Below are 9,526 nucleotides of genomic sequence, written 5' to 3'. Positions count from 1 at the left end.
TTGGTTGATTCGTCTTCGGTGCTGACGTTGCCACCATATATTTTGTCTTGCCTTCATTGATGTGCAGCCCAAGATCTCGCGCCAATCATCGCCTGCTCGATCTGGATGAAGGCAGTTTGTACATCCCGGGTCGTTCTTCCCATGATATCGATATCGTCAGCATAGGCCAGTAGTTGGGTGGACTTGAAGAGGATCGTACCTCTTGCATTTACCTCAGCATCACGGATCACTTTCTCGAGTGCCAGGTTAAAGAGGACGCATGATAGGGCATCCCCTTGTCGTAGACCGTTGTTGATGTCGAATGGTCTTGAGAGTGATCCTGCTGCTTTTATCTGACCTCGCACATTGGTCAGGGTCAGTGTAGTCAGTCTTATTAATTTCGTCGGGATACCGAATTCTCCCATGGCCGTGTACAGTTTTACCCTGGCTATGCTATCATAGGTGGCTTTAAAGTCGATGAACAGATGGTGCAACTGTTGTCCATATTCCAACAGTTTTTCCATCGCTTGCCGCAGAGAGAAAATCTGATCTGTTGCTGATTTGCCTGGAGTGAAGCCTGTTTGGTATGGGCCAATGATGTTCTGGGCGTATGGGGCTATCCGGCCTAGCAAGATAGTGGAGAATATCTTATAGATGGTACTCAGCAACGTGATACCTCTATAATTGCTGCACTGTGTAATATCTCCCTTTTTATGTATGAGACAGATAATGCCTCGTTGCCAATCGTCAGGCATTGATTCGCCGTCCCATACCTTGAGCACAAGTTGATGAACCACTTGGTGTAACTGGTCGCCTCCATATTTAACCAATTCGGCTGTAATTCCATCGGCTCCTGGCGACTTATGATTTTTTAGCGGATGAATTGCACGGACTGTTTCTCCTAAACTTGGTATTGACAGTATTTGTCCGTCGTCTTCAGTTGGTGGGACCTCCAACTAGCCGATGTTCTGGTTGTTCAGTAGCTCATCAAAGTACTCAACCCATCGCTCTAATATGCCCATTCTGTCGGAAATCAGATTTCCCTCTTTGTCATAAACACAAGGTGCGTTATTTCTTCAAGAGCAGTAATCATGGAAACTGGTAACGCCGCCTCCTGATCTACTTAGTTTTAGTCACCTCTCTGCTTCCTAAGACTGTCGTCAAAAGTAAGCACTCTCCACGCAGCCAATCCAACACCGTTCGTCACCTTCGGTAAACATAAGATTACACTCAATTGGGGCCTGTAACGGCCGTACTCCTGTCAGTTCACCATCGCAGACGTGCGATCAGCGATTATCGGTGTTGAATTCTTGTAACAATACAACCTCCGTATCTTCATCGAAGAAGTTACCGGATTTTTCGGCAGGACTTACTTTCTTCAGTTCAGAACATTTTCATCATTTCAGAAGTCGCTATACCTTCGGCTAAAATCGGAAGTCGCTATGCGACTCTTCTAAAAGAATTCGAAGCCGTTTGCTCCCCACAGAGCGTAGCTTTCCCGCTCCCCGCCCTTCCAGTAAACCACGAGATTCACACAACGGGCCTACCATCTTCGAACGCATGCTTTGTGGACACCGCCTAGATGCAGGTTCGCGGTTTACAGGAGCACTGTATCAATCACAATCACAAGAGACTACATTTTTCTGAACGTTTGCGCGACAACGGGTCATTATTCACTGCCTTTCATCGGGAACTAGTCGCAGGAGATGAGGGGCAAAGTTTTTTCGGTGATTCATCTCCGCAAGGCCTTTTACCAGATTCCTGTCGCGAAAAGGACATTCCGAAGACGGTGATCACAATTCCATTCGGCCTCTTCCAATTTACCTGGCCGTATATGGATATCCGAAATGCAGTCCAGTTGCTCCGTTCAAGGTTTCGGATGACCACGATCAACACCTCAGACATTTCGAAGCCTCTTTTCATCTTGTCTCTCGCAAGACTACGCATCAACCCGGACAAATGGGCAGTGGGCAGGAACGAAATGGAATACCTCGGCTACTCCATCTTCAGCGCTTCAACTAAATTACCTCCTGCAGCACAAGGTATTGCTCAAGTATGTGGAGGGACGGGAAAAGTAGTTGCTGAAGCCCTTTCGCGGTTGCACGAGGAAATCCATCATTTGACAGAAACTCCAGGGTAGCTTCTACCGAGAACGTTTGGCCCTACCTGCGAGCCGCCTTTCGTTGGCAAGGTTTTGATGTGCGTCACAGGCTGGCGCCTCAAAGCATGAGAGTCTCAGATTGTCTATTCTCATAAAAGTATGGTTCGTCGGCCATGGGGGAAGATGTCGCTCGATGAGCTCAATTGCAACCCGTTGTGGTCCTTCGATTTGCCCAACAACAGACTCGACCATGTCCACATCGATATTATAAAACTGCCGCGATTGCTCAACAATTGCTAACGTCCTGTATTCGCAGTGAATCCGTATCTTTGGTACACCGCTCAGGCTGATAATTTTCTCCGAACTGGTCAAACTTCCAAGTGCCAATCGAATCCGAACAAAGCCGCAGCTCACAATCAAACGACATGGTTGAGCAATTCCACTGAATGTTTAAAGTCGCACTCATGGGCAATCGAAACACAATCTGCTATCGACAGTCCTCCTCATCCTTTGAAAAGCACCCAAGAACCACCGGCAAGCTTTACTAATCGAGATTCTATCTGGAACGACGCTCCGAGGCCCCGGTGAATCCTTTTCTTTATGAGAATGCAAAAAATCGAATCCTTCGTTGTTCGTGAAAGGCTTATGTCTGTTTGCTTAGGTTATCAAAACTATACCATCATTCCGGCATGTCGTAACTCAGAAACTTTCCTTTTTCAGGGACTTGCAGAGTTGTTTCCACGTTTTTAAGCGACTCAATTCTATACGAAACCCATCAGCTGCCTGCATTAGGTAATTCCGTAAGTTTGCCATCGAAATTTATAATCTGCAGATGCCTCTTCCATCGAAATCGGCTAGAAGCAATCTCCTTTGTGTTTCGACCCGCCAATATTCGGCAATATTTGGGGCCCTCATCCAGCCTGTGATTATTATTATTATTATTATTATTATTTTGTTAAGGGAAAGTCGCACCGCGTCCTTGAAGAACCATTGTGCCCCTTTTACTGGTTATAGTGTACCTGTTGATCATAGTATCTCAAGCAGGCCAGTAACCGTTAGGAACTTTAGTATGTTCCCCACTTCCAGAAGTTTCAGCTTTGCATCTGGTATTAAGTGTTCTCCCAGATGTATCGACCTACTTTGCACAAGTGCTGGACACTGTCCCAGGACGTGCATAGAGGTTTCGTCCTCCTCCTCACAGAACCTGCAGGCAGTGTCCGTAGATATCCCTAGCTTCCCTAGGTGGTAGTTCAGCCGACAATGACCAGTGAGAATTCCCACTATGATTCGGAGGTTCTTTCTGGTGAGGTTTAAGCAATCCTTTGTGCGCATGGGTTCGTATCCCCCAATAAGCACCCTGGACTGCTCCATCCCTGGTAGGCCCGCCCAATATAGTTCCCTCAACCGTTTTTCTTCGTTTCTTAGATTCACAGCCATGAAACCGTTTCCGATTCCACAGAAGGGTTCTGGCCCGTATAAAGGCATCCCTGCTCCCTTCTTGGCCAGTTCATCCGCTGCCTCATTGCCTTCCAGCCCAGCATGGCCTGGAACCCAAAGTATCCAGACCTTGTTGGACGAGCCGAGTGTATTCAGTCTCTCAAGGCATTCCCATACCAGTTTAGAGTTCACCTGGTTGGACCTAAGTGCCTTGATCGCTGCTTGGCTATCGGTGAGAATAGCTATGTTCTGCCCCCTGTAGTTCCTTTGCAGATTAAAGGAGGCACATTTGTCTATGGCGTAAATTTCCGCCTGGAATATGCTAGTGTACCTGCCCATTGGCTCAAAGTACATTTTCCTTGGACCAATGACACCGGCACCCGCTCCCTCTGCTGTGAGGGATCCGTCAGTGTACCAAGTAATCAGTTGCTGGTTTAAGCCGTATGTCACAGCCACGCTTTCCCAGTTTGTCTTGTTACTCCAACGTGTTTCAAACTTCTTATCGAAGTGAAACCTCGTTGTCATGTTGTCCCTCGGTATCAGTAATTCGGGATACCGCCTAGAAAGGATATCAATCTTCCTTCGATTTAGGCAGCTCCCCGCCTCACTCATGCTGCCGGCCATCCTGAATATTGATCTCCTTGCCTGCATCTGTATGTGCAGATGGAGAGGGGTTAATCCCAGAAGGACCTCCAGGGATGCCGTTGGGCATGTCCTCATTGCCCCACTGATACACACGCAGGCCAGCCTTTGGAGCTTATGTAATTCCCTGGCTTGTGTGCTGAGTTGGGTTCTTTCTGCCCAGATTACCGCTCCATAGGTAATCATTGGTCTTACTATTGCAGTATATATCCAAAGTAGTATCTTCGGGCTACAATCCCATTTTTTTCCTGCTATGGATCTGCAAGTCATCAGAGCCCTCGTGGCTTTCCGACAAGTGTTTCCGACATGTGTCTTCCAGAGTAATTTTTGGTCTAGCGTGATTCCCAAGTATTTGACCTCTGTTTCTCGTTTCACCTCCATATCATGTAATGTTATGGCTTTCAGGTGATCCAGCTTACGCCTCCTAGTGAATGGTACTATGGTGGTTTTGGTTGGGTTGATCCGCAGTCCCACCTTCCTGCACCAGGCACTAGTAACCCTTAATCCAGTTTGGATTCTATCACATAGGGTATCTTCATATTTGCCCCTACAGATTAGAACAATGTCGTCCGCGTAGCCCTGGGCTTGTATTCCAGTATTATCATAGTTAACACGTCCAGGAGTTCATCCACTACCATACTCCACATCAGCGGCGATAGTACTCCGCTCTGTGGACAGCCTTGAATGGTGTTCATGATAATAGAATTTGTACCTGTTTGTACCTCTATTTGTCTGCTTTCTAGCATTTTGCCCATCCAGAGTGCCAGGGTGTTTCCCACTCCTTTGCGGCTCAGGGCATCCTATATCTCTGTGTGCGATGTGTTGTCGAATGCTCCTTCCAAAAACGCGCACAGTGCAATTTCTTTCGTTTCTATGGCGTCCCGTAGTACCTCTGTCAGCTGATACAGAGCAGTTTCAGTTGACCGTCCTGCCCGGTAAGCGTGTTGACAGTGATGTAGGGGATTACGCGTTAAAACGTTAGTTCTAATATATGATAGTTCTCTATGACCTTCTCTACCGTTCTGAGTACGAACGATGTAAGGCAGATTGGTCTGAAAGATTTACGGTGAAAAGGATCCATTTTACCCGCTTTCGGAATAAAGATCACTTTTGCCCGTCTCCATGCCCTTGGTATGTATCCCAGTGCTATGCTCCCCTTTACCACCCTCAGAAGAGACTCTAAGATAATTGCTAGGCCTCTCTGGATAAGTGCTGGGAAAATGCTATCTACCCCGGGAGATTTCATTGGTTTAAAAGTTTCCACTGCCCATCTTAGCCTAGCTTCTAAGCATACCTCTTTTGCTAGTTTCCAGCTCTCTTTCCTTCCCCTCTTATTTGTTGTTGGAGTGTCAGGCAGATTGTTGTCGCCTGCCACCGAGGGGTAGGACCCCGGGAAATGAGCTCTGAGAAGCAGGTGTACCCTGTCCTCCTCATTCTCGGTACATGTCCCATCTTCCTGTTTCAAGCAGACAGAGGATATTCCCCCGTCTTTAGCTACAGCCTTGTACAGCCTGGTTGCTTCTGGGATCTGTTCAATCCCTTCACAGAATTCCCTAAAGCTGTTCCGTTTCGCTTCCCTGATGGCGTTGCTATACGCAGTCAGTGCATTTTTATACCTCCGCCGTCCTCGGTTTGTTTTGCCCGGTTAAAGAGTTTACTTACCTCTGTTCTCATTCTGGCTAGGTTCTTGTTCCACCATGGTACATCCCTTGATGACTTGACTGTCTTGGCCGGACAGCTGACCTCATATGCGTCAATGACGATTGTGTTGAGGCCTTCCACCACCGTTTCTAATTCTAATTCGCTCCTGATGTCACCGCTCCCTTGAAGGTGGGCAATGTTGTTGCTCAGGTGCATTGTGTAGGATTCCCAATCCGTTCTCTTGGGATTCCTTATTATTCTTTTTATTTCGGAGTTACCCTCAATGTCGAATCTGATTATCCTGTGATCAGACATTGAGGGTTCATCCGACACCCTCCAATTCCTGACCATCCCGTTCATTAGGGTATTTCCTAGAGTTATATCTAGTACCTCTTGTCTGGTGCTGGTCACAAATGTTGGAGTGTTCCCTACGTTGTATATTTCTAACTTATTACTAAGAATAAATTCGAGAAGGTACTCACCTCTACGATTAGTGTCACTGCTTCCCCACACTACGTGGTGGGCGTTGGCATCGCAGCCGAGAAGAAGTGGTAACGCCCTCTCCTCGCAATACTCCGTCAGCTTTGCGACTTGTTCCGGTGGAGCCCGGCTCTCGTCTTCTGGGAAGTATCCCGATGCTACCACTACCTTTCGAGTGCTCCTCCCGGCTTCCAATGAGACTTGGATAGCCACAAGGTCCCCGGTTAAGAACTCTGAAAGACATATGTATTTTAGATTACGTTTGAGAATTATGCAAGCTCTTGGTTTTTCACAAGACGAGTCCCAAATTACCTGCATGTCTCCTCCTTGCAGACCGCGAATCTGCCCCCGGCACACCCAGGGCTCCTGAGCCAGCACTATTCCAATGTTCTCCTTGGAATTTGCCCTTGCAATCACTGCAGATGCAGCTCTCGCATGGTGGAGGTTTATCTGGGCTATCCTAGTGCTGGCCACTGTCGGAGTGTCACCCTCCTCCTCCGACATGGCGCTTTCCTGCGCGTCGCTGTCCACCCCGAGCCCTAGCAGTCCTAGGTCTAGGTCGTCCAGCTTCTGCTCTTCACTGGGCAGCAGGTCTATTTCCCTGGTTGATCCCGTTCTTTCCGCCTCTATGGCTTCCGCGACTTCTTCAGGGACCTCGGTAAGTTTTCCACCCGATGCCTCCTCCGAGGTCTCTTTCCTTGGCTTTTCCTTGTGCACATGCACGGGTATGTTGCCAAATCGGTAGTTGATATGACAACTCCGACGTTTAATTGCCTCTAGGGATCGGTCATCTACCCCGATCGTGAGGAGTTTACCCTTTCCCTCCACCTTGCTTCTGAAGACTCTCCATAGTCGAGTATGGAGATCTTCGTTCTGAGCAATTAGGAGTCTCATGAGGTCTTCTGTTACTATTGCGGCGGCCTTTGGGAGAAAAACTGTCACCATGTGGGCTCCTGGTATATCATCTCCAGCACATGTTGACAGTTCCACCCCTTCCTAGCCTGGCAATCTAGGAATTATGGTTCTGACCCATTCTGCGTTACCTTCCGTCGCGCAGTCCACCAGTATAAGGCCTGGTCGAAAGCGTATCCCGGTGAACACCAGTTTCGACGTCCATCCCTTGATCATCTGCTTGACGACAAGTTCTTCAATGGTTTCCTGTTCCTCCCGAGTGAGTATTTGCTCGGGAAACCTTTTTGGCAGTATGGCCAGTCGAATGCCCTTGACCGCACTAGCATAGCTAATGCCGGGCTTCCTGGGTCCTGCCTTCACTCCTGACCTGCCCGGGTTTTCTCCTCCCGTGGGTTCAGGTCTGGGTTTTTTGGGGGCATTCCCTTCATGCGGGCTGATCTCTGCTGCTCCCCGCTTTCTCGGCTCCGGTAGAGATGGCTTAGGTCTGTCCTGAGCCTTCTTAAGGGCCTCTTCTGGTTTCAGGCCTTCCTTCAGATAGCGCAGGTACCATTTAACCCCGGCGCCACTGAGACCTGTCTCCTTCCTGACGTCTGTTATATTTATCTCAGACGTGCTTTTGCTGGTCCCTGCTCTTTGAGCAGTGGTGTTCGTTGGCTGTAGTCCATGCAGTATACCAATGCTCACCTTGGATCCACTGCTTGACGTCCCAACTTCTCCCTTCTTGGGTGTAGTCACCTGGCTTTCAGTAATTCGGAGACGTGCCTCCACCTGATTAACCAGTTTTGGTGCGGTACGGGGCCCCGCTTTTTTGGTTTTTGTTTTTTTTTTCTAATTTAGTACTCATTTGATTCCCACGAGTATGGGGGTTAAGAGGTCCGCCGTGCCATAGCCCCCCGTAGCACGGTAAGATCTAACTTACTCACTGAGGCGACCAGGTATCAGTGAGGCTCCGTTCGAATACAGTCAGTTACCCCCGACTGCAAACTATCCAATGGGCACGGTTCGCATGACACCCTGGATTGGGGGAGGTGTTTTTCGACTCCCCAGTCTAGATCCGTAGCGTTTTGTTAATAGTAGGGTCACCTCGTACAGGGTGTGGCTATCACCACTCACTAACGGTCTTGGTAGACGAGAGGCTTGGCCCCTGAAAAGGCACACACCGTCCCAGAGGAGAGACAACTCATCCTTAGACAAAGATAGGTTGGCCTCAGGGAGCTATGTTCCGCATCAGTCTATCCTGCAGTACACTGCTTGACCCCATCCAGCCTGTGATAGAAAGAGATAATTTTCTACCAGACTCGTTAAATACTCGGGAAAACCTATTTCAGCCAATACTCCTTTAATTCGGTTCCAGTTGGCGGAGTTGAATGCGTTTCTGACATTTAGCGGCACAGAAACTAGTACAATACACCATTGCTGCTCTCGATAATGGGCCGGAGTCTGTTGCATATGACTTTCTCTATCTCTGTTGACAGGAAAATCGGACGATATGATGCTGGGTTTCCAAATGGCTTATTGGGTTTGAGAAGCAATACCAACTTTTGCTTTTTCTACCGAGCTGGGAATATCCCTTCTTTCAGGCTCGCCTCGAAAATGTTTCATCCAAACCTAAGGCCTCGTTATCGTAGATCCTGCTTCACATTTTCCGCAGTTCCTTCATTATTACTGGAGGTATTATAAACTCGTCGATCTAGACAACCGTCTGTCTTCCAGTCTTCCCTGGTGAGGGAACAGAGTGGTAACAATCACTTCAGGAGGCACGCAGGTCACCTGGGGCAATTTTTTCAAGCTTTTCATTGCCACCCTGTAGGTCCCCCAAAAGGTTTATATCGGTATGGTCGCACAGCTGTTTGAAGCAATTTGCTTTACACCTCCAAATGGCTTCTTTTAAGCGACTATGCAATTGTCTGTGTGTCCACTCCCGACCGTCGCTACCGCCTTTCTCTTCGGGGTCTGGTGAAGCCTCCTTGATCGGAGGCATGCTGCCCGCAAACTTGCGAGATCGTTGCTTCACCAGTAGTTGGGTTATCCACTGGGGAGCGCATGGTTCCGTCCCCCATCGGGTGATTTCGATGATATTTTTCCTGGGTGTACCATCCAAGGATATTGCACTGCTAAAAATGTGTTCCCCTAAAAAACTTGCGTCATCCAGCTGGACAAACCACCCGGCATTCTGTGAGAGCTCTTTTTGGAGCTCGATTCGCCATTGATTTCCATGCGGATTGCCTTACGGTCACTGTGAGTATGGTCCTCACTGACTTGCCAAGCAATTCTACTGGCTAAGCGGCGGTCATGTATTTTAGGTCCACTATAGCCCCTAGGTCCCTTCACCTG

The sequence above is a fragment of the Hermetia illucens genome, chromosome 3 (assembly GCF_905115235.1).
Source record: "Hermetia illucens chromosome 3, iHerIll2.2.curated.20191125, whole genome shotgun sequence".
NCBI lineage: Eukaryota > Metazoa > Arthropoda > Insecta > Diptera > Stratiomyidae > Hermetia > Hermetia illucens.
This window is presented reverse-complemented; position numbering follows the sequence as displayed.